We start from the raw sequence: 25,953 nt of genomic DNA, 5'->3' as shown, positions 1-25,953 counted from the left end.
GATTTGAAAAAACGGTGGTACGACCTCAGAGGGCGGGCCAAGGAGAGGATCGCAGAGAGGCTGGGGGAGCATGTCGCAACAGGAGGAGGAGAGCCCACTGTCCCACCCAACACCCCACTTGAGGACAGAGTAGAGGACACCTTGCATCCCCAGGCATGCGTGGGGGTAACCCAGCTGGACTCCTCCCGACCCACCCAAGATTCACAAGGTAAGTGCAATGCGACTGCGATCCTGTCCCCTAACAATGGCCATGACCCCAGATCATCCCATTAGAAACCCCAGTCATGCAGCCAAAGCACACCACAAAAGCCCTATTGCATTGTGGGACATGTAGTCTGACCACAATTACCATCTAGCCCCATACAGCCAGACCTGTTCAGTGAGAGTCAATCCTGCAGCGAGTCAGGGAATGGTAGCCTGCATGCATGTAGCAACCTTCAATGTGTAAGATACATGTCATTAATCAACGTCCACTTCACATCACAGGTGGCGCTGAAGTACCCAGTACGGATAGCGATGCCCTACAAATAGAAGATATTACTGAGGACACCGAGGGAGACGTACATCCATCCACACAACCAGGACCATCAGGGCAAGCTGCCGCACCAGCGGTAGAACCACCACCTGCCCCTGTGGACAGTGCCACCTCAGCGCCAACAGGCGCACCACAACCACAGCGTGTGACTCACACACCAGTGGGGCTGACAACTACAGCTGCAGCGCGAAAACAAACCCGCCGCACTGCCACTGTGAGGAGCCAGTCCAGCGGACTAGTGAGGGAGCCGCGTAATACCACACCACGCGCTGGCAGGGGGGGGAATGTGCGGGCACCTGGGCTCTCTATTGAGCGCCGTATGCTCCACATGCACCAGACACAAGCCCGTCATCTTGCAGCAATACACCTACAGCTCAACAAGACCGCTAGGAATGTTGGACAGCTGTCAGACAGGATGGAGAGGATGACCGCTGGAGTGGAGGCCAACACCCACGCCATGTATAGCCAGCAGGACGTCAACCGGCGAAGACACCGGCAGCTGCTGACCCGCCTGTCTGCGTGCACACGGTCAAATTATATCATAGGACATGCCACCTCCCAGCTCTCACGACGCTCCTTGGCCATGCAAGTGCAAATGGTCCAGTGCTGCCAGGATGTCGCAAGGGCACTGGAGCAAGTGACCACTGCAGTGCAGGGTATGCAGGCAACTGGCCATGGCCAGGCGGGTGGGGGGGATGACACTAGCGAGGCTAATTAAAGCCACAGCAGCCAATCCGTGCCACTGGTGATAGCACCCCGCCGCAGCACCAGGCCCTCTGCTGCTTCACGGACAAATCCGGAGGAAGAGCTGGAAAGAAGATTGGGAGCGTCCGCCCGGAGGCGCCATTGAACATTTGTAAAGTACCATGAAGGGCCATGCTGCTGAGACAAGCATGCCCTCCTCAAATACATGGGACATATGACTCAATATGACTCTCATGTTACTGTGTGAGAAATTCCAACTTTATTGTGAAAAAAACAATAACAAATATTCTGTTCAAGTTAATCTGACTCATGTCATTATTTCTATTGTCATGCATGAGTGAAGTGTTGGGTGAGGGGAGTGGGTGCACTAGAAACAGTTATTTGTGATTTGGTTGCGGCGTCTGTGTCCTTCAGCTGGATTTTCCCCGTGTGCGTGACGCGCATGTGCAGGTGGGAGGTTGTCCCCTTCCGACTGACTGCCAGATATCTCAACAGGTATCCTGCGCTTGGTAGCAATGTTGTGGAGTATTGCACACACGGCCACAATGAGGCAGCAGACCTCAGGCTCCTATTTGAGGGCCCCACCAGTCTTGTGCAGTATGCGGAAGCGGCTCTTCCAAAGCCCAAATGTCCTCTCAATGCAATTCCTAGTGCGGAAGTGTGCTGCATTGTAATGCCGTTGCTGTGGTGTTGCAGGGTTGAGGTAAGGGGTGAGGAGGTACTCAGGGAGACCGTAGGCGCTGTCACCTCAATGAAAGGAGCAAAGGGGGAGTGCATGTTCTGCGCAGCCACATGATCACAGTGTACAATATGGGGGCATGTGTACCTACCTAGTAGGTGTCCTTCGCCAAAGTCTCCCCTGGCCAGTCGTGTGTGAATGCCGCTGTGGCGGAATATGGAGGAGTCATGTGTGCTACCCGGGTATTGTGCCACTATGTCCGTGATGTAAGTCTTAGCGTTGCACACCATCTGGACATTGAGGGAGTGGTAGGACTTGCGGTTGCGGTACATGTATTCCGTTTGTGCTGGTGGGCAGATGTGGATGTGGGTACAGTCAATGCATCCAATTACATGTGGGAATTGCGCAACGTTGTAGAAATGTAGCTTAGTCTCATTCAAGTCCTGTTGGGTGGTCGGGAATGAGATGTAGTGGTGTGGCCGGGTCAGCATTGCCTCCAGGAAACTCCGTAGGCAGCGGGACATGGTGCTCTGGGATATGCCCCCTGCAACAGCGACTATCCCCTGGAAGCTTCCGGAGGCCAGTAGGTGCAGGCAGCACAAGACCTGGACATGGGTGGGCACGGCATTGGTCCTCCTTGTTGGGTGCTGCATCAGGGGGTCTAGGTCCCGGATCAGCTTGATGATCATTGGCCCATTCAGGCGGTACTTAGAGTAAATTTGCTCCGCAGTTTGGCCCAGCAGGGTGACCCGCAGGTGGAATATTCGATCCTGGATCCTGCGTCTGTTCCGTGCTGCAGCCTGGAGCCTTCGCTGCCTGACCACCATGTAGAGTCCTGGCATTGTGACAGTTCTCATGCTACTACTATGTTTCCTTAAGTGTGTTTGTTCAGGACTGCACCTGTGGCTCGTTAGTTATTTTTATTTTATTTTTTTTTCCTTAATGGTTACCACCTGCTTTTGGTTCTCCTTAAATTGCGCCTCGCAAATAGCATTTTCAGCTTTTTCGCTAATTGCGAGTTGTCATGAATTGCGTTTGCGATTATTTATCGAATTTGCAAAACAAATTGCAGAATCCATGGATTCTCGCTATTTCCGATTCGCTATAGGGGTTCCTCCTAGATTCTGCGATTTATTTTGCGATTTTGCAATTTTATTTTTGCGAATTCGCAATTTCTGTGTTTTGACATGATGAATTGCTTTTCTGTTAATTGCGATCGCAATAGCTAATTCGCAGCTATTGCGATCGCAATTTTGCTTCATGAATCTGGCTGAAGGTCCTAACTATAACTAGTAATATATATATATATTTGAACACACACATGATGCTTAGTGAAGTTTTATTTGCTTGATTAAACATCTCTATTTCCAGTGTGCGATGTAGGCCAAGACCGACGTACATTGGCGGTGAAGTGTGAGGGTCACTGTACTGTAATAGCAAAGAGTGATGAAGGTCAAGATTGATGTGCACTGTCAGAGCTGAGCACGTGGGTGGCAATACTAGAATAGCCTGTGTCATTGTACTGGAATTGCAAAGGGTAATGCAGATCATGACTGAGGTGCACTGCCAGAGCTTTGTGTATGTTAATCGAATTATTTAACAAGCTTTGAGAATGCCACTAGGTCTGGTTTTAAAGAAGCGGTAATGTAAAGCATTTCAAGTGAATAGCATGGGAATTGATATGTATTTGTGTTGAAGCAAAGAACTGTAGATTAATATTAGTGTAGATAGAAAGGTCAAGTGATAGTTGCACTGTTAAGCCAGACCTAAATATTCATGCAGGTTAATGACTGCCCTTCTCCCATCTGTGCTGCTGCAGAGAAAAACAACATAGATTATCTAGTTATCTCAGACTCTTCAATATTATTCCAATGTCATGAGTGTACTCCTGATTGGTCTAGTTTAGGCAGCTGGATAAATACACAAAATTATCCAAGGTGCGTGGAGGACAATCACTTTTTTTGTTTGAAGCACACAACTTATGCCAAATCAAAACATGTGCTCCTGGCTCCCAACATGTGGGTGTGCCAAACCCATGTCTAGTGATGATCACATAATTGTATGGCGACAGCTATGCTGTTAAGTGAGACCATAAAAAGTGAGGAGCTGTTTTGTATCAGGCCCTACTGCAACTCCTAGGAAGCGATCAGGAGAACCTGAGTTCTGGGTGGGAACGTGAGTTAGGTACTCAATTGACATAGGAGGAATGGGCCGAAGCAAATGGCTATGCCGTGTTAGGAATTGGATTACTGCGTGACAGGGGTGTTGAGTCCTGGTCAAGCAGCAATGGCAATCCTAGTCAGGGTAAGGCACAAGCAAACCCCAAGTTAACCTGTGTCAAATCCCCCTGGTAACTCAGCAATTAGTAGTCAGGCTTACCTTAAAGGCAATGTGTAAAGTATTTGTGCAACACTTCAAACAGTAAGACAGTGAAAAACACCACAACTGGCTCCCAGATTTAGAAAAACAAAGTAATTTGTAATAAATAAAACTAGGTGTGACTAGACTCACACCTGCTCAGCACCAGGATACTCTCCTGGGTGATAGTGCGGTCTACAAATCTGCATTACATAATATCACACGCTGAACCATAGCCAGGGAGTCATTACACAGTTATGTTTGTTATCACCTCATGTGGCCATGTCAGAACTCCCACTGTGAGGCAATGAAGGCTACAAAATTCACAACACTAGTGCCTCAATTCCCTCGGTCTTAGAAAAAAACGTGTCCATGGACACTACAGATGATTTAATCAGTTCATTCTTAACCAGGACGCTGGTTTCCCTGCAGGCGTCATTGGCTTGGTTGACTGTTTACTCAGCCATGGTAAGTACAGACAAGCTCAAATGAAGCTAATTATATTTTCTCCTAGTGTGGGGAAGAGCTGATCCGCAAAGGCTGTGATGTTCCTGGTGCCTTCTGCAGCATCACTCATTTAGCTGTGCACGCAGGAATGCCCACGCTCAGCTTTCCAGGGACTAAAAAACAATTCTAATTTTTCAGCCAGGAGGATCTGACAACATTTTCTAATGGCTTTAATACATCTCCAATGGTATTTGTTCAAGTTACATTGAGAATGCTGTAAACAAACATTAGCAACTCATTTTGTAAGATAGTCATTTAATGTGTGTCTCTCTGGTGTAGTGGAGAGCTCCGAGCAGGGCTTATACAGCTTGAAGCCATGTTCATCCACTGTCTCTGACAGCATATTCTGTTTCTGCGGCGCTGTGGACATGGAAGAGGACGGATGTGGCAAGCAGGGAGAAGATGTGGTGTAGCAGCTAGAGCTTTCGACTTTGGAACACAGAATCCACCAGGGCTTTGGGTTGGCAGGTCCCTCTTGGTCTCAGACCCAGTAGTAATTAACGGCACATGCATCATTGGTTTTTGCATTCGCAAACGGTGCGAATTGGAAAAATCGGCCGTTTGCGAATGCAAAAACCATTTTTGGGATGCATCAAACTTTTGTGCACAATTCGCATTTTTTAGCATTTCTAAAAAATGCGAATGCAATGCAATGCATCATTTTTTTAAAAATTGCGAATTTCGAAATTGGAAGTGCAAATTAACACGAGGTTGACCCTCGTGTTAATTTGCGAAAATTTGTAAAAAAGCAAAAAAATGCATTTTTTAAACTTGCATGTTAAAGACACACATGTCCTTAGGACATGTGTGGGTGAAACATCCAATTAAAAATAAATTTCAGGGGTGCAGGGAGGGGTCCTTTGGACCCCCCCCTGCACCCATGGTATGCATGAACATTATGCGAATCCTAACTTGCAAATTTGCAATTCCCATTAATTCCTATGGGCCTTTTGGCCCATAGGAATCAATGGGAAATGCGAATTAGCAAGTTAGAATTCGCATAATATTAGCGAATCGGTAAAAAATGCGAATTTTACCGAATCGCTAATATTATTAGAAAAAATTCATGCATCCCGTTTTGCGAATTCCAAATTGCGATTCGCTATTTTTCGCTATTTGGAATTCGCAAACGGCCGGGATGATGCATGTGGCCGTAAAAATAGAAACTGAAACCAGTTCCTCTTGGGCCCTGTATTCATGCACGTAACCTCTCATGTAAAAGAACTGATTGATTTCTGAACAATGAGTGTAAAAAACCTTAAGGTAATCCATGTCGTTCCTGCATATATTAACATGCTATACTTAATCTTGCATTTTCCATAAGCGTTACTTTTCTAAAATGTTGTGTAAAGGCTTTTTTAGGCTTCCCATTACTCTTGTCTTGTGCATATATTGGATTGAGTCGTATTCAGGTGTTTATAATGGGGTCAGGGATGTGGAATTCCGATTGCCCTGGGACATATTGTTTGGGTTCTAGGGCAAAAAGTTTTCATGTGCATTTTGTCCTTGGGACAAGTAGGCCCAACCCCCTACAGCATAAAACCTTTAGCTGCCAGTTTACAGTACCACATTATGGATCAGGGAAAGGCATTGGCTGCATTTAAGGTAATATTTGTGTCCATATGTTAATGCTGTTCAAACTTGTATTTATGGTTCATTAATGCAAAGCCTTTATTATAAGGGTGAGCACTCTAAGTAAATGTTGTAAGCTCAGACTGCACTATTGAGAGTGGTTCCAGTATAAAAATGTGTACTTTTTAAATGTTTACCAATATAAGGCTATGTATAATGCTATCAGAATGCTCTCTGATTAGATACAGAAGCTTAAAAGCAAGATTGATGATTCTTTGCTTTCAAAATAAAATGTTCACAAAAAAATTTAAAAACAATTTTCTAAGCTACTGTAACATTTTTGTTACCATTTCTTTGCAGCATTATTTAGTAAAATGCGTTGTATGCTAGTATTTACCCAAAATATTCATAATGGAAATTCAGTGTAACCAGTTTTAATAAGATTATGGGAAACATAAAAATAAACAAGCATGGATAAAGCAAGTAGGTCTGAAATTGTTGGTCAACCTTTTGGATTTGTCAATCCGAGACTAGTTTTGGCATGGTTTTTGTACAACCTTATTGGTGTGGTAGCTGCTTAGCACTCACCATTATAACAAACTTAGACAAAAGCAAAAATAGTTTTTGGTCTCAAAAAGCACACATTGCCACAGTAGTTCCTGGCACTGAAAAAAACGACTGTGTGTCGATATTCTCCTTGTGAAAGAACAGAATGCTGTCAATTACAGTGAAATCAGCCGACAGACAGATAGTGCACCCATGTCCTTACATTAGGTGCAGATATATGGCTTTCGTGAATTCACAAGACTTTACAGAAGTAGGGCTAGAAATAGTACTCTTAATATTTGTGAACTGCATTTTGGCATGAGCAAATATGCAGGTGTAGATTTGCTAATGCGAAAATCTGAGTGTTTGCCTCTAACCATCTTTGCTATGGCAATCCAAGCCCCATCAGTAAATCCCTAGCCAAAAAGCTTCTCTTCATTTGGACAACCACTGTTGACTCATCCTAGCATTAAGACTTGTTCCCAGACTGTCTAAAAAGGGGTCACATTTCTCCTCCTAAAAAAACAATCTCTGAACCAAGACAACTTCAACAACTTCCACTTTACTATCCACCCTGCCTCTCCTAGGCAAGGCTATTGAAAGTTGCATAGCCTCCCAACTCTCATCCCATTTCCAGGAAAAGTACCTTGCCTCCATTCAATCTGGATTCCATCAGGGCCACAGCACTGAGACTGCATTTCTGTAGCTTGTGGACAATGTCCTCCGAATCATAGACACAGGCAACTCCTGCCTACTTGTGCTCTTCAACCACTCTGTGGCTATTGACACAGTCAACCACCAGGCGCTACTAGATACCCTAAGGCCTCAAATGGGTATTGATGGTGTCATCCTTAAATGGTTCACATCTTGCCAAACTAACCACATTGGTCAATTCTTTTTATAACCCTTTTCAACCTCTACCTCAAACTCCTCTTTACAATCCTCAGGTTCCAAGGAGTCCTCTTCCATCTATACGCCAAAGACACCCACATCTACTCGAAGGTCTCATGCACAGTAGAGTTAATCCAATTATCCAACTGAGTGAATAGAATTCAGACAAACTTGCCTGGCTAACCACCACTCCAAACTAAATCCATCGAAAACAACATTACTTCTCACCCCTCCAGAGAAAGCTAGCTTGCCATTCCAAGACTGGATAGATTTTCTCTCAGACATGAGCAGCTTCCCTTCCATAATTCAGAATGACAAATCTCTGGGATTCACCATCAACCGATGTCTAAACCTCCAGAACCATATCTCTTCCATGGATAAGAGTGCCCGCTTCCAGCTAAGACTTCTTTAAGGAATCATGAACCTCATCCCTGCACACAACCTTAAATGTATTGTCTAGACACTTGTACTCTCCAGACTCAACTGGGCAATTGAACTCCTTTCTGGCATTCCCAAAGTTCAACTAGATCGTATCAGAGCAGTCCTACATGTGGCAGCCCCTTTGTGACAGGATACAAGAAATTCAACCTCATCTCCGCCTTTCTATTCTCCCTTAAGTTGCTTCCCATAGAAGCGAGAGCTCAGTTTTAAACTGTCTGAATCACTCATAAAGCTCTTTACTCCTCTTTATTCCGATACCTCTCAGAGAAACGGAAAATCTCAGGCGCCAGCCAAGACTCACAAAACCACAAATTTATTCATCCTCAAAATCCCCCCTTCAAGAAAGAGTGATCCATGAGCCAATCCTTCTGCAAAAGCACCAGAAGGTTATGGAACTCTCTCCCGCCGAGCCTCCACCTGACTACATCTCATGTCGCCTTAAAAAAGAACTTCAAAGCTCTTCACTTTGACCCCACCTGGCCTGCCCAACATGGACCCCCTCATGCTCCTACCAAGTGCAGACCAACCGAAAACCAGCATGAATGATTGTTCTCCAGCTTGTGGTACTGCTATGTTTTACAATGAAGATGTGTAAAGCATGCAACCTCACAGAGAGGCTAACCTGGTTCTGTGAACTTATTGTTTTTGTAATCAACTTTATTCAGTTTTAGAACAATGACACGACGATGCGTAGTACAGCAATACACATTGTAACCCACACTGGTTTCCCGGTGTTCAGCGAGCAACCCCCCTTTCTGTACATCATGACAAATAAAACCATGTGCGAGAAGACAGTAGAGACAGTTTGCACAGATTTTACCCACAAGACCAAGCCATTTTCCACATACACGATCATACTTGGCCAGACATCCTCTCGCCACATATATAGGCTTTTCCTGCATTGCGCACCATTCCCCCCCCCCCTCTGTGCCATTGCAACACTGTGGAGGGGGGCAGGGTTCTACCACTTGGTTGCAACGTCTCTTATCCTACCTAGAAAATCTCTGCCCGCTCAAGAACCTCTCAAGCTCTACAAAATCCCTAAAATAAGGACCAGATGAGTGAATGGGACCTTCCAGCCCAGGAACACGTTGAGCTCACTCACTACAGATGACCAGTAATTGTTTAAGTAGTATGTCTAATAGATAGGGTTTAGGAAATGCCAGGAAGTGTTGGCTTCAATGCTATGTTTGCGTTAAGTGCATTCGCTGTGCCGTACGGCATGGTGCAACCAGGATAGGGGAAGTACCCTCAAACCCCTAAGTGTGTGTGGGTGGAAACCCGCACAATTTACAGAAAAGCAAAGTCCCGGGCACACAATACTAGGGCCACAGGTCAGGTGTCCACGTAAGTTGTTTATGGTCTCTTCAAATTGTTTAATCTTTATGAACACAACCAGCCAACACGTGTTTCATCACAGTGGGAAGAATCCCTTGACTTCTTTAGGGCAGTACGTAAAGCGTAAGTGTCGGGTGAGATCACTCGGCCGGTGATAATTCTGACCTGGCTGATGGGGCGAGGATGGGACCCATGGAAAGTCCTCTTAGTAATGAAAAGTTTGGAAATATGAAGCTCCGGAATGCCAAAGATCCCAGTACTAAAAGGCGATGTAAAAGGTACTCAAGTAAACAGTCCACATTCAATGTCAGAATCACCGGTGTAACGGTGATACCCAAACTTGAGCACCTGTAAATGCATTAAGGGCAAGTGAGGGTCGAAAGGAGGCCAGCATGATACAGTCTGACTGGGGTGAGAAAGGCTCAGTTAAGATAATAGGCCTAGATCAATCTCAACCTGGATGAGATAGTAATCTTTTAGGGGTACATGAGAGCATCTTGCCAGTCCTCATCCTCATGAGGGCCTAGCCATCGCTCTTCCAAGTGATCTAGTGTGGTTGGAGCATTAATAAGAGAGTGGGTAATCTGGGACACCCCTCTTTTCCCCAGACTTCCCATAAGGAGTTTGGCTTCCATTGAAATGAACTCAGGAAGTGCAGAGTAACTACATGCCTGACTTGCAGATACTTATTAAATTGAGTGAACTTAAGGAAGTAGATGGCCCTGTAGGTCTTGGAATGTGAGATAGTGGCTTCCCGCCCAGACAACCCCTAGCTGTGTGAAACCGATAAGATCCCTTTTCATGACACCCTCTAGTGCTGCAACCTCTTTCATCCAGGTGCCTTGCTAGTGAGCTGTCTGAAGTGTAAGCTTAGTATCCTAACGACTATGGCGGAGGGCAGATTGTCATGCCAGGAAGACCGTGAAAATCACAGTGGGAATTGTACGGGGAATCAGAGAGCAGTAGATAATTGCCTTGATTTTAGAGAACCCCAGATACCCAAGTTCCAGTCGCTATGCTGGATCTGACCAGCCCCCGGAAAAACAATCATTAATCACCTGGAGGTGAGCCGTTAGATAGTAGAGGAAGAGATTGGTCATCCCCAGTCTCCGTCATACTGGGCACATTGATAGTGCACAAGGGCCAGATTTGGCTGCAAGTTACCACAGAGAAATGCTGTGGTCAGTGTGTCGAGAGTGTGGAGCCAATGACGTGGACTGTGAAGTTGCAGATTCTGCAGGATATACAAGAATCAGGGGAGTATAATTATTCTATATAGAGCAGCCCTGCCCATTAGGTTCAATGGGAGGGGTTTCCACTTGTGGAGGTCCTTCTTAGTCTCTTTTACTAATGGGATGAGATTAAGGGACCAAGTAAGCTCTGGGTGAAGCGCCAACCAGATCCTCAAGAAGTAAAACCAAAGGCATTGGATTGGTATGTCGGATTGCCACTCCACACATGCACAGGAGATATGGAGGGGTACTAGTCGCCAAAAAGCTGGATGCTCAGGCAGCAGCGGCCTGTCTGAGTGGGGTCCCCCATAAACAGGAAGATATCATCTACATAAAGGTTGATGCAGTCTTCATGGGAGTCACTCCACTGCCACCCTCGTAACTTGGCGGCACACCTGATGAAGTGAGCAAAGCTTTAACGGCAAAGAGGAGGGGAGATGGGGGTAGCCCTGTCTTGTTCAACGACAGATGGTAAAAAAAATGGCAGAAATGAAACCCTTTATTAAAACTTGGGCCAAAGGTGTAGAGTAGAACACACATATGAGTCCCAAGAAGTGCTGGCAAAAGCCTGCTCGCCTGCATGAGCACCGTATCAAAGCAAAACCAGTCCACCGTGTCAAAGGCTTTTTAAAAATCAATCAATAGCAAGGCAGGGCATAAAGCCACATTTGTCCAGGTGAATCAGAGTGTGGAAAACCTGTTCAAGACAAATTGCTAAGATTGTGGCCTTTATTTTAACCTCAGTGTTAATGAGGGAGATCGGTATGGATGGGTGGAGCCTGCGGAGTTCTACTCCATGGAATTACACAGAGTTATCTAAAAACTGTGAAATTCCACAAAGTTCCCCATGCGGAGTTCTACTCCATGGAATTACGCAGAGTTATCTAAAAACTGTGAAATTCCACAGAGTTCCCCATGCGGTGGAATGAGGCTGCCTGATCCTAAGTATGTAGCGCAGGATGGTTGCAGCCCTTTAAGGAAGTCACTAGTTCACGTAGCATTAGCGCAACTGAAATGAATGTGCATTCTACAGATCATTCTGTTGAAATCAAAGATCTACAGTACAAACGAGGGGGTATTCCATGAAGCCTGAATGACGATATTGCAATCTTGGCTACCATCTTACACCAGAGCAAATCTGGAACAGTTTCCTTTATGACATGAATATACAAACTACACAGCTGTGGGGGTTGGGGCATAAACAAGAGTCTGAAAATCGTAGGCAGTCGGCAATGTTGCATGTGGTGTGTTCTGAATTGAACACTGGCCATTCGTTGCTAGTGAAAACATGAGCACTGTCATGACATAATGGTGAGTAAAATATATTTAACATTCAAGCATGCAACCGCCAAATGAAACACTACATTCTCTTACACCATAGTAAGACTCAATCCTATCCATTCCCCCTCCTTAAGGTGGTAGTCATACCATAGAGTTGATGAATGCACATGCCTGTTCTCGGACGCAATCTTTCATCTGTTGTCTGCCACTAAAAAGCAAAAATGACATAATTTAAAAACCCAAACCAGTGAATCAAATGAAAAAAGGACATTAGAAAAATATAATTACATATACCGGAACAGCCAAGGCACAGCCCACTTGAGCAACAAAAATGCTGATTTGTTGTACTTGCTGCTTCTCAGAGGATTGTTCTCAGGAAAACTCTAGTGTCTACCCTGACTCCTGTTTGGTTAAGGGAGCTGTCAATTGGCAGAATGCCTAGCCTCAAGGGTTGACATTGGTAAACTCCACTATGTAGGGGGTGCAGGGGAACTTTGGAGCGCAGAGTAATAAAAACTTTGCAAACTTCGCCAGCGCAGTAGAATTCCTGAGATGCACTGGCAGGTTGTTCCAGGCTTTTGCGGCACAAAAGAAGAAACATCTGCCGCCCAGGTTAGCTTTTTTCACTTGTAGCGTACACAGCGCTTTAAATTGTGCACGTTTTTTTACTGGGAGCCAATGCAGGTGACGAAGTCCATTTCTGACTGAGACGAACCTTGGTGTGCCCGGTAGCAGCCTTGCTACCACATTTTTTACAAGCTGGAGTCTGTATCGATGTTTTTTTTTATGTTCAGGTACAGACTGTTGCAATAATCCAGCCATGACAAAATGAGGGCTGAAACTGCTGTCCTAAAGCTATCCTCAATTAGGAAAAAAATTATTTTCCTCAAGATTCTGAGGAGGAAAAAGCTTGTCGAGATAACCCCACTGACCTGATCGCTGAAGGCAAGTTTATTGTCAATCGTTACTCCCAAGTTCTTGGCTTTAACCGTGGGGCTGGGGGCTCGCCCATTTCTTCAGGCCACAGGTCAGGTGTCCAGAGGTTGGGATTATACCCAAATATATTGACCTCCGTTTTGCCTACATTAGGTTTCAAGCAATTGGGGGCCATCCGGTCGTATATGTCTTTCAGACAGTAGTGGCATCTTGAAGCCATTTCCGCTTCTTTGCCTCGCTGTACAGACAACACAATTTATGTGTCGTCCACATAGGATGTTAATTGAAGCCTGAAAGATCTTATCAAGGCTGCCAGCTGGCTTATGTATATATTGAAAAGCGTGGGGCTGAGGGAGGACTCCTGAGGCGCCCCACATGGCAGGGAAAAAGGCTTAGCTCTATCCCTCCCAGATCTACCTTTTGCGTTCTGTCGGCCAGAAAAAATTTCAAGAGGCTCCAGGCCCTGCCCTGAACCACTGCCATCGATAATCAGTCCATCAGAACATTGTGATGGACCGTATCGAAGGCTGCTGACAGATCCAACATAATCAGGATCGCCGCGCCTCCCTGTTCCACCGCCTCTCGAACCTCCTCAGTGGCTTTGATAAGAGCTAGCTCCGTGATATGTCCTGCACGAAAGCCGTAGTGTGTGGGATCAAGCACATTGCTGCTCTGAAAAAACATGCTAAGTTGCACATTGATGGCCTTCTCTATCATTTTAGCTGGCAGCGGAAGTCGTGAGATGGGTCTGTAGTTGCTAAGATAATTTTTATCCAGATTCGTTTTTTTTATCAGTGGAAGTACTGAGGCTGATTTCCAGGTTTTAGGGTACCGGCCTGACTCAATGATGGTGTTAAACAGTGGCGTAAAGGTGGGAGCAATGACCTCTGGGGTGCTTTTGATCACCAATACTGGACAAGGGTCCAGGTAAGATGCGGATCGAAATGCCAACAAAAGTTTAATTACCTCCTGAGTCTCAAGTGGTGTAAACCCTCTAACGTATGTGAAGTGCTGATGGCCTCAGGCATTGATCTAGCTGCCACCTCACCCACCCCTCCTTGGTGGTTGATAAAGGAGGAGCAGATAACTTCCACCTTGTTACGAAAGAAGGAGGCTAGTGATTCACAGAATGCTGGGCTACTGTGAATGTTCAATTTAGCGGGGTTCGTAAGGTTGGTGACAGTTCTAAACAATTCTCTGCAGGAGGATTTGGCCTCTTTAATCTGCTCTGCAAAATATGCTTTTTTTGCTTTTAGGAGTCGTTTTTTTATATATCGTCAGGCTTACTTTATCAATCACAGCATTTGTAAAGCGCACTACAGACCCGTGAGGGTCTCAAGGCGCTGGGGGGGGGGAGGGTGCTGCTGCTACTGTTCGAAGAGCCAGGTCTTGAGGAGTCTCCTGAAGGTTAGAAGGTCTTCGGTCTGCCATAGGCAGATGGGGAGGGTGTTCCAAGTCTTGGCGGCGAGGTGGGAGAATGATCTGCCGCCGGCAGATACTCTTCAGATGAGGGGGACGGTGGCGAGGGCATGGTCTGCGGAGTGGAGCTGGCGGGCAGGGGTGTAGAGGATGAGTCGTTTGTTGAGGTACTCTGGTCCAGTGTCATGGAGTGCCTTGTGTGCGTGGGCGAGGAGCTTGAAGGTTATCCTCTTGTTGATGGGGAGCCAGTGCAGGTCTTTCAGGTGGGGTGTGATGTGGCTGTGGCGGGGTATGTCGATGATCAGGCATGCAGAGGCGTTCTGGATGCGTTGGAGTTGTTTCAGGAGTATAGCCAGGGCTCCTGCATGGAGTGCGTTGACGTAGTCCAGTCTGCTGCTGACGAGGGCCTGGGTGACCATCCTTCTAGTTTTGGTGGGGATCCACTTGAAGATCCTGCGAAGCATGTGGAGGGTGTTGAAGCAGAAGGAGGAGACAGCGTTGAGCTGCTTTGTCATGGAGAGTGTGGAGTCGAGGATGACCCCTAGGTTTCATGCGTGGTTGGTGGGTGTAGGGGGTGCTCCTAGTGATGTCGGCCACCAGGAGTCGTCCCAGGCTGAGGGGATGGAGCCGAGGATGAGGAGCTTCGTCTTGTCCGAGTTCAGCTTCAGTCGGCTGTTCCTCATCCTGTTGGTGATGGCCTTCATTCCTTTGTGGAGGTTGGTTTTGGCGGTGTAGAGGTCCTTGGTGAGCAAGAGGATCAGCTGGGTGTCGTCGGCATAGGAGATGATGTTTAGGTCGTGCTGTCGGGTGACGTGGGCGAGTGGTGCCATGTAGACGTTGAACAACGTTGGGCTGAGAGATGAGCCTTGGGGTACGCCGCAGATGATCTCGGTGGCTTCGGAGCGGAAGGGGGGGAGGCGGACGCTCTGGGTTCACTAGGAGAGGAAGGAGGTGGTACAGTCCAGGGCCTCCTCTTGGATTTTGGTGTCGTGGAGGCGTGTTCTTAGTGTGCGGTGGCAGACTGTGTCTAAAGCAGCTAACAGATCTAGGAGGATGAGGGCCGCGGTTTCTCCGTTGTCGAGCAAGTTCCTAATGTCGTCGGTGGCGGCGATGAGAGCAGTTTCAGTGCTATGGTTGCTGCGGAACCCTGACTGGGATGGGTCCAGGATGTTGTTCTCTTTGAGGAAGCTGGTCAGTTATTTGTTGATGGCCTTTTCAATGACCTTCGCCGGGAACGGGAGAAGGGAGATGGGTCGGAAGTTCTTGAGGTCCTTGGGGTCTGCCTTGGGTTTCTTTAGTAAGGCGTTGATCTCTGTATGCTTCCAGCTCTCCAGGAAGGTCGCTGTCTCGAAGGAGATGTTGATGGTTTTAGGGAGGTGGGGTGCGATGGTGCTGCTGGCTTTGTTGTAGATGTGGTGTGGGCAGGGGTCTTCCGGGGAACCGGAGTGGACGGTGTTTATGATCTTGATGGTGTTGTTGTCGTTGATGTTGGTACAGGTGCGCAGGCCGTTGGTGCGGGTGGTGGTCATGGGAGCGGGGGTGTGGGCTGTTGTCGGGGTGGTGATGGCATCGAAGGTGTCGTGGATGTCTGTGATGTTACGATGGAAGAAGGTGGCCAGCGAGTCGCACAGGTCCTGTGATGGTGGGATGTCGTTGGTGTTGGAGCTGGGGTTGGAGAGTTCCTTCACGATGCTGAAGAGCTCTTAGCTGTTGTGTGCGTTGTTGTCTAGGCGGTCTTTGAAGGCGGTCCTTTTGGCAGATCTGATGAGTTGGTGGTGTTGGCGGGTGGCGTTCCTACGGGCTGCGTAGCTTTCCGGTGTACTTTCGCAGGTCCAGTTCTTTTCTAGTTTTCGACAGGTTCGCTTGGAGGCCTGGAGGTCTTCGGTGAACCAGTTGGTTCTCTTGCTGTTGTGGGTGTTCGGGGGTTTCTTGAGCGGGGAGAGGGTGTTGGCGCAATCGTTGATCCATTGTCTGAGGCTACAGGCGTCTAGGTCGGATGGGTCTGCGGGTGGGTTCTGGGCGAGGGCGGCGGTTAGCTGGTCCTCTGTGATAGTGCCCCAGCTGTGGTGAGGCATCTGCTGGGTGCGGTGGTGTGTGGTGGGTTTCCGGAAGGTGAAGTGGATGCAGCGGTGGTCAGTCCAGTGGAGTTCGGTGGTACGGTCGAATAAGACATGAGTGCTTGCTGAGAAGATGGGGTCAAGCGTGTGGCAGGCAGAGTGTGTGGGTGCTGTGACGAGTTGTCTGAGTCTGATATTGCCGAGGTTGTCGATCAAGGTGGATGAGTTGGCGTTGTTGTTGTAGGACGGCAGTGAATTTCACATGATCTATAAGCCTATTAACGTTCCACGAAAGGATCTGAAGGGGCTCAAAGTCAAGGTAAGGAAAAGTCATAGCTGTGACTGGTGAAAAGTTCGGGTTTACCTGTCTGGGGCATGGGTAAGCCCTGTGGAGTCGGGCTGGGGCATAGTAAGGGAGGCAGTTCTGTAAGTAAAACATCTTGTCACAAGCTAAACACAAAGGAAAGAAATGCAACAACAAATAAACAGATTCCCCAACATTCCCCCAACCATCCCCCAACCCATACTTCATTCCCAGAACCATCTGTCACCCTAGGTTAAGAACCAAAAGCAAACACAGTAAATTTGCGAGTGTAGTGGTGGACCCTCCATACTGAAGTATCATGAGAGCTCAGGCGTTTTGGACAGTCCATAAGTGTAAGGTGTGTGTTGGGACTCCTCTATAGTCAATGTGGCCTCACTCGCTGATCATCGGGCTCCGAGAGAGGTCAGTGTTCTCCAGGCCAGTGACAGGCAGAGTGTCAGACTGTCTGCAGGGCTCACCAGAACTGGATTCCGGGTCCTGCGTCGGTCGAGGCAGAGAGGCAGACACAGGAGACCAATGTACTCTCTGCACTGCTAGATCTGGAGATGAGGAAGCCACTCTTCTGGTGTTGCATCCCCTGTGGGAGTGAGTACGCCTCTTCTGAGAGTCTGGGAGTCCCATCCACTGCAGCACACATACGCAGTGTCCGCCTGTTGGTTCTGCGGCTGCCCTTCTGTTGCCCAGCTCCATGCCTCTTTTGGCATATCTAAGAAGTGAGTTTTGTTGTTGAAGACCACTCTGAGGTGAGATGGGAACACAAGCCTTTATGGAAGGTTGAGAGCCCTGAGCTTTTGTTCCACTGCTATGTAAGAGTGACGTTGTGGTTGCACCTCTATGGTGTAGTCGGGAAAGATCATCACCTTGCTTCCTTGGTAGGAGAAGGTAGGCCAAAAGCGAGCCTCCGGCAGGATAATCCTATCTTTAAAATTGAGCATGTAGGCAAGGATTGGTCTTTTCGGATTCTGGGCATGAGGGTTTGGTGAGCCTGCTCCACAACAAACCATGCTGAGGGGACCCAAGTGCATCCAGGATCTAATCTAGGTCTCTAGGTAGGTCACGGCCTGTGCCGGCTCTGCTCCCTCAGGAATGCCAATGGAGCAAAGATTGTTCTGGCCAGAGTGATTTTTGGCGTGTTCAGCTCGCCGATGGACCTCAGTGGTGTGGGTCAGTAGCCTAGAGACTTGCACTTTCAGGGTCACAATGTAATCCTCCACTGAGGATATGCAGGATTCTGCCTCAGAAATCCTGGCTGTGGCATAGCGGAGGTCTTTTCTAATGAGAGCCATGTCGACACGCACTTCCTCTATCTTGGTCTCCACAGGGTCTTGAGAGGAACGGATGGCCTGGAGGCTGGTGGCCAAATATTCCTCCATTTAAGGATTCCTGGCCGCGGTAGCATCCCCGATATTCGAGCAACCCTTGCTGTATTGGTCTATCCGAGTTTGAGATGGAGGAGGTTCTGGTTTTCTGTCCTTGCCTATGATGTGCAAGAAGGGAGGAAGATGCCCCTGTTGAGGTGCAAGAAGGGAGGAACATGCCGCCGTTGAGGTAGACCAAGTCAGTGACACCTGGACAGGGGAATAGTGTACATGTAGTACCAGAGACCACAAAATGAAATGATACTAGTGGGTCTGCAGCACTTTTGGAGCCACCCACTAAAGTAGCTTTTTTTTATAACATGTCTCTGTCCTGCCAGTGCAGCCTGTACTGCAGTTTCAAACTGCCCGTACGACATGGCAAAATAAATCTTTAGGCATGCCTAAACCTTCCTTTTTGATAAGCAACCTCTAGGGTAGGCCCTAAAGTCTCAAAGATCAAGGGTCAATGTGCATTGTTTTTAAAAAGTAGAACATGTGTACTTAAGTTTTACATGCTCCAGCAGTAAAAAACTCCTATATACCTTTTCACAATGTAAGGCCTATCTCTATCATTGTCTAACACTTGGCTGTCTTATTACAAGTGCTAACTTTGGATTGGGCGGTACAAAAGGGGGTGGTGATGGTGATGTTTCCGGTCCAGGGAAGGCATGGCTTGGCAGTTCGGGCTGGACTGTTCCCATGAGGCACAGGGTCAGACTGATTTGCATATGGCCATGTCTGAACTGGGGTGGCAGAGTGGGCTAAAGAACAGTGATGGATTAAACCCAGATCTGTTGACTGGGTGTGAGTGTTTTATTGGTTCAGATGCTCCGTCCATCACCAGCCCCTTTTCTACCGCTTTGTTCACCATAAGTTGGCAGGGTATGCTCAGACGTGAGTCCCTTTCTCACTTTGCCACTGGATTCAAGCAAGCCTGACTGAAGACGGCTGAAATGCCAGAAAACGGTCCTGGGAAGCTTGTTTCCGGTCCAGGGAAGGCATTGCTTTTCAGTTCGGGCTGGGCTGTTCACATGAGTCACAGGGTCAGACTGATTTGCATAGGGCCATATCTGAACTGAGGTGGCAGAGTGGGCTAAAGAACGGTGATGGATTAAACCCAGATCTGTTGACTGGGTGTGAGTGTTTGATTGGTTCAGATGCTCCGTCCATCACCACCCCCTTTTGTACAACTTTGGTTTGGGAGCAGATAGAGATTTGCTGTTTACACTCAATTGAATTGTAATTTTAAACTCTCTTCAATGGTGAAGACAGATTTTAAGTTATGTCTGTTTCAGAGAGTTGTCATTTTCTTGTCCCAAACACTTTTTCCTTCTTCTGCCAGTGTCCTGTGTCACATGACTGTGAATGGCTCTGCTTTTGGTGGTGTGTGTATTGGCTCCATACAGTGACTCAAAGAGTGCTTAACTGTGGACAGGATGGGCCATCCTGGCAGGGTGACTGGGATGAGCTTAACCCGCCCCACTTACACTTCAAAGGGTTTTACCTCCTGCACACACACAGGAATCTGGCACCAGGCCTGACCTGCCTCTTTCACTCCTTGACAGTTTGGAGCCTTGACAGGGAAAGAAGAAGAAGTTTACTGAACTAAACATGGGGGTAGGGCAGTCAGTCCCCTCAAACACAGGCTGGCATCTAGTATAAATATTGGACTTCCAGAACCATGCATCAGAACACTACTGGACCTGTAGAAGTTACAGAACAAGGACTGATCTTATGCCTGAGGCATGCCATGCTGCTTAAAGTGTTGCCTTGCTGTCTGAGAAGGAAGACTGGACCTGCTTGCCTTTATCCTAGACTAATCAGAGTGAATCTGGGAGGGGGTGAGTTGGCTGACATTCTGTGTGGGCTGCAGGAACACAATAGGCTTCAGAGGCATCCCTGCACCTTTGGCTGGCATGTGAGTGTACTCTTCAAAAAGGAAAGGAAAAATCCTGAAGTTTGGCCTCCTCATGACTGCAAACGGTCTAATTAATGCCTAGACTCTGCCGCCCACGATGACTATTGACACATGGTTCTGTTGAGACCTGCTCTTCGCCTCAACAGTGACCATCAGCGATGACCGGCAAGACCCGCACTTCACTATATGAGAGCCTGTGATGATAGCCAACCTGAAACTTCAGCAATGCCTGACCTGGTCTTTCCACTAAAGCAACAGCCATCCACGATGCTCAGGCTGCTCCTCATGGCCTCCTCCAGTGCAAAGAGAACTCTTCAGGCCGGACTTTGAAGGTAAATCTTCAGCTGGACTAACCCAATCTCTGTATCTGACTCCTGCTCCCTTGCGGTCGACTTGAACTTGCAACTTCCTTTGGTCTAGCGCAACCAGATGATTGAGTGGAACTTTGCGCTTTTAGGTGCTATTTTCACTAAAAACGTTAAAATGCAATATTTCCAGTTCTACTTCAGTTACGCCTGACTGCTTTGTGTTCATGCTACCAGAGTGCTAAACACAGGTTAATTTAGTGAAGTTTTGTGGTTCACCTGACAAGGATTGGGGCTGTTGCCTGAAAGGGACTTCTATCGCCCTCAACCAATAACCCAACTTCTTACAGCTATGTAGACTATGAATGTATTTTTTGCAAAACTGGTTCCTTTGACGTTGAGGAAAACTGTTTCTCGAGATTTATTTCCTGAAAATTGTAGATGAGACTCAATGAAATGTATGATTAACTATAACCGTTTCAGCGACAGAGGACTTATGAATGAGTCACTACAATGGTCATCACAGTGGTTAAATGTAAAAATAAAATAAAATAAGTGCAAGTGCATCTCAGGTGCTGCCTAATGTTGGAGTTACCCAATAACGAAGCTGCCTTGATTTTACGTAATGCCTATTTCTTCCACCACACTATACTTCCTGCCCTTAATTTAAATTTTTTAATTTTTTTTTAAACGCGACATTCCCTATTTGTCACTGTTTTTCTTTCCTTTTCTTCTCCTATGTCCCTTTTGTGTTTTTTTCTCACTTGCACTGGGTCAAACTTTACTACTAAAATATAAGTCTGGCCCAGATGACAATGTTGAATGAGCCTCTCTACTCAGCTGTGTGCCTGGCCTGCCCGACCTCCTGAATACTAGAGGGCAGAGATGATGCCATTGTGACAGTTGGCCAACAAAGACCACAACTGTGGTATTTCCAATATGTGGCTGCTACCCCCATGGCTACTTATTTTACAAGACACCCCAGGACATGGACAAGGGCCAAAGGAGGGTGGGGACCTTTGCCCAGCCAGATTGGGCCAACCTGTGGGCCTGCGCTTCCGCCTTCTCTGCAGCTGCATGGTGGAGAAACTACTTGGCATGTGGGCCTGTCCCTTGAGGGGGCTTGTGTGCCACGGGCTGTTTCATAAGCCTCATTTTACAGGCTGAGGGTGCACCGGGAGGTGGTTTCCTGGGCCCTGAACTGTGATTATCTTAACTGGGCCTGCCCTTGAACAACCCCTGATTTCATGAGTGGAACAGACTGGGGTCTGTGGATCTCCCCATGGTGAGGAGACGGCTAACAAGCCCTACCTAGCATTCAGATGTGTTGGGCCCCTTTTGCCTGGAACACTGAGGGGCGCCTGGGATCATTGCTTTCTGCTGGGTCCACCCAACCTCGCCTTGGGCATAACATACCAGCACAGCAGTTGTGTACAGTAGGCGCTGTGACGGACTGGGATGGGTGGAGTCCCTGCTGGCCCTTGTCAAGTGAAATGCTGATGCACAAAGCCCAAGAGGAATCTTCCCTTAAAAGTAATGCTTGCCAAGTCCTCCTCTAAGAAAACCGACCCACCGCATGAGCGGTCTACCGATCATGTTGACAATCGCAACCCCTCTCATCAGAGCTCATCGCCCCCACGAGCAGAGCCCCCACTGATCAGAGCCTTCTTGGAGGACCTATTTGGTGGGCTCTACCAAGATATCATGCTCCTACGGGAGAAGGTCATGAAGGACATAGAGTATAAGAAGCACACTAGAAAAAAACACAGATGCTAGGGCGTAGAACTGGAGGCTTATAGTAGGGAGCTACCTGAAATGTGGGATCATAACTTAATGCTGCAGGCTCTCTTGGGCAACTTGCCAAACAGGACACGTCACTCAAACATACGCATCCGGGGAGCGCCAGGGGGACAGAAAAGGGAGACATAGAACAGTACGTAAAGCGGTTACTCTAGCACATTATTTCAGATCTGATCATGACCTACATAACCCAAGACAGGACCCAAATTGTTAACAGAACTGCATTTGACGGAAGTGCTCCACCAGAGATCCTGACTTGTCTACACTACTATTGCCAGAAGGAGTTGATCATGGCTGCAGCTCGCCAAATGCCCATCATACCATTGTTGGCTCTGCAATATGCTTGTACCAGGATCTCTCCTTGGGCACCTTACAGCATTGTAGGCAGTTGAAACAATTCACTTCCATCCTACAAAGTAAGGTCGTAAAATATCAGTGGGTTCACCACTTTAAATGACTCCTTATCTGAAATATTGAATGACTATATTAAATATCATCCAGTAAGCTCTCTCACAGAAGCTGACGCAATTCTGGAACTGCCAAAGCAGATGAAGATCCAATGCCAGATGGAACCTTTCATCCACACCACTGACCTCCACACAATTACCACCGCAAAGATGTGCACACCTCTGAAACATTCACCTTAGTTAAATTTTTTCTAGTTTACACTTTGATGTATGGGGTATAAACTACAAACTTTTCTATTTCTACAGTAGTCCGACACAGAAGCGTCTTTTAATTTAGATTATCATCACCGCTATCTTCATTTGTACTTGGGTTACTATGAAGTAAACCTTTTCACAGTAATCCACTTTCACAATATCCCGGCATCATTGAACTTCGAATTATATATGTGAGGAATTTTTTTCTTTACTTCTTTACCTTTGCAACCATCACGCTCAAGATGCAATAGTATATCTTCTATGTTTATCAGAGCTAGGTACAGATCTCATTGGTTTATGGGCACTGTCGGCCCTATAAACTCAAAACCACCAAACTAGGTTACATTTAATTTATTTATATTTATTTATTTATTAACAGTTTTCTATAGCGCGGACATGACCCATGGGTATCAGAGCGCTTAACATCAAAAGGTAACAAAAGGTATAGGTTACAAATAGATTTTACATATAGCGTTGAGCTTTAAGATGAGCTTGAGATGAATGTCTAACGGTCATGAAGTATTCAGTAGTGCAAAACTTGGTTATGGGAGGAATTTGTTCATAAGAAAGTTCTTAATTTCTTTCTTGAATGTTGTTGTGTTTCTAATTTTTCTAATGTTTGCAGGAAGGGAGTTCCAAATCTTGGGAGCTACGCCTGAGAAGGTCCTCTCATATGTTTTTTTCTTCTTAAAGATGGGTGGTTTCAGGAGCAGATAATTTGCACTCCTGACAAGTCTGCTTCTTCCTGTGATTTCTATTTTGTGGGCGAGATATTTAGGTGTGTTATGGTGGATCGCTTTGTGGGTGATACATGCCAATTTCATCTGTACTCTGGCCGCGTACGGTAACCAGTTTAAGGCCTTCAGGTGAGGTTTGATGTGGTCGAATTTCCTCGATCCTGTAATAAGTCTTGCCGCAGCATTGAGGCACGCTTTTAATGGTGCAGTTGAAATTTTTGGTAGGTCAGCAAGAGTAGTACAACCATATTCGATCCTAGATATGACCAGCGATTGCACCGCCAATTTCAGGTCTGTCTCTGTTAAAAAAGATTTCATCTTTCTCAAGTAGTTCAAATGGAAACGGGCATTTTTTGCCATGGAATTAATGTGAGTTTTCATATCCAGGTTCTCATCCAGTGTGATTCCGAGGGATTTCGCCGAGTCAACTAGAGTTGGGATGCAATTTAATGCTGTAATCCTTTTGGACCATTCTTTGATTAAGGATTGATTTTTTGGTGGTGAGATGAGTAAGAATTCGGTTTTGTTAGCGTTGAGCTTGAGATGATTGTTGGTTAACCAATTCAGCGATGTTTTGAGGGCATCATTCATTGTAGTTATGTCTTCCAGGTTGACGATCTTGATGTAAAGATGCATGTCGTCTTCATACATGTGATAGGATATTTTTGAATTCTGTAGAATTTCTGTGAGAGGTTCGATGTATAAGTTAAACAGAGAAGGAGATAATGTAGATCCTTGCGGTACTCCGAGTGTGTTTGGGCATGAAGGCGATAGTGTTTGGTTTACTAGGAATCTCTGTGTTCTGTTCTTTAGAAATGATTCGAACCATTTCAATACCGTGCCAGACATTCCCATCCTTTCTTGAAGTCTGATCAGTAATTTTTCATGGTTTACTGTGCCAAATGCTGCTGACAAGTCTAGGAGGATGAGTAGACACGATTGATTTTGATCGAGAGCTTGCAGTTCATCATCAACAATGTGAAGGGTTGCTGTTTCCATGCTATGATTAGCTCTGAATCCCGATTGGCAGTCATCAAGTAAAGAGTAATTGTCGATGTGTTTACTCAGTTGATTCTGTACACATTTCTCTATGTGTTTTGCGAGAAAAGGGATGTTGGTTACTGGGCGGTAGTTGTTTGGATCTGTTGGGTCCACTGTGGGTTTTTTAATGATCGGGATTACTTGTCCCGTCTTCAGACATTCTGGCAGGCATCCCTGTAAGAGTGAGGCGTTTACAATGTCTGTCCATATTGGAATCATATTATGGCTGATTTCTTTCAGGCATTTCGATGGTATAGGGTCATTAAAATGGTTATTAGGTTTTGTGGATGCAAGTGTTTTAGCAATTTCATTCTGGTCTAATATTTTGAAGGTGTTCCATTGTGCCTGGTTTTTGGTTGTCCTGTTCTCATAGTTTGGAACGGAAGGCGGAGTAGGCGTGATGTCTTTGATGTTATCTGCGGCGGTCTTAAGCTCTTTTTCCAATTTATTGGCTTTGTTACTGAAGAAGGTAGAAAATTCATCGCAACTTATTTGTGTTTTAGTGACCTCTGGGACAGATTTTGCTAGTTTGTTGGATTGTTGTTTTATGATTTCGAATAGTTTGTGTGGTCTGTTTTTGCCGTTATCCAATTCAGTTCTGATAAATTCCTTTTTTGTGTTGATGATCTTCTTGTTATAATCATTTCTGATTTTTCTGAGAGATTTCAGTGTAGGGGAGGATGGGTGTTGTCTCCATTTTCTTTCTGCTCGTCTCAAGGTACGTCTTTCTTCATTCAGCATTCCATTGAACCAGGGATTTTTATTCTTTTCTGTAACTCTTTTTAATTTGAGTGGAATGGTGTCATTGACTATTTTCGTTACTTTGGTATTGTAATGGTTCGTTAGGTCGATCACATTTTTCAAGTTGTCAGGTGGGTTCAGGTCTCTCTTGCAACTTTCGGATAGCAGATCCATATTAGCGTCTCTGGTATCTCGGATCCATTTTTTCATTTTGGTAGTTTGAGTCGTTTTTATTTTTTCCCGTGATTGTATTCGAAAGGTTATGGCATGGTGATCTGACCAGTCGCACTGTTCAATGGAGAGAATTGAGATGTCCTTGTTCTTTGAGATAATCCAATCCAGTGTAGCTCCTTTTGAGTGCGTTGGTTGGAGACATGCTTGGGATAGTTTCAGATCATTTAAAAACGCTTTGAAGGCGTTGACCTGTTTATCGTTGTTGTCGTTCCAACGAAGATTGAAGTCACCTAAAAATATATTATTGATGTCAGAGTTGGCGTTAGCTGTGATGATTTCCATCATTTGGTCAATGAAAATCATATTGTTTCCTGGTGGATGATATAGGGCATGTA

General features: G+C 46.3%; 1 protein-coding gene across 1 annotated transcript in view; it reads left to right on the top strand.

The window, feature by feature from the left end:
• Positions 1-25,953, top strand: part of ASIC2 (acid sensing ion channel subunit 2) — a 1,943,108-nt gene that overhangs the window by 1,029,334 nt on the left and 887,821 nt on the right. The gene's annotated exons all lie outside the window — the stretch shown is intronic.

The sequence above is a fragment of the Lissotriton helveticus genome, chromosome 5_1, assembly GCF_964261635.1.
Source record: "Lissotriton helveticus chromosome 5_1, aLisHel1.1, whole genome shotgun sequence".
Lineage (NCBI taxonomy): Eukaryota > Metazoa > Chordata > Amphibia > Caudata > Salamandridae > Lissotriton > Lissotriton helveticus.
The sequence above is the reverse complement of the archived record's forward strand: the minus strand, read 5'-3'. Positions and strand labels throughout refer to the sequence as shown.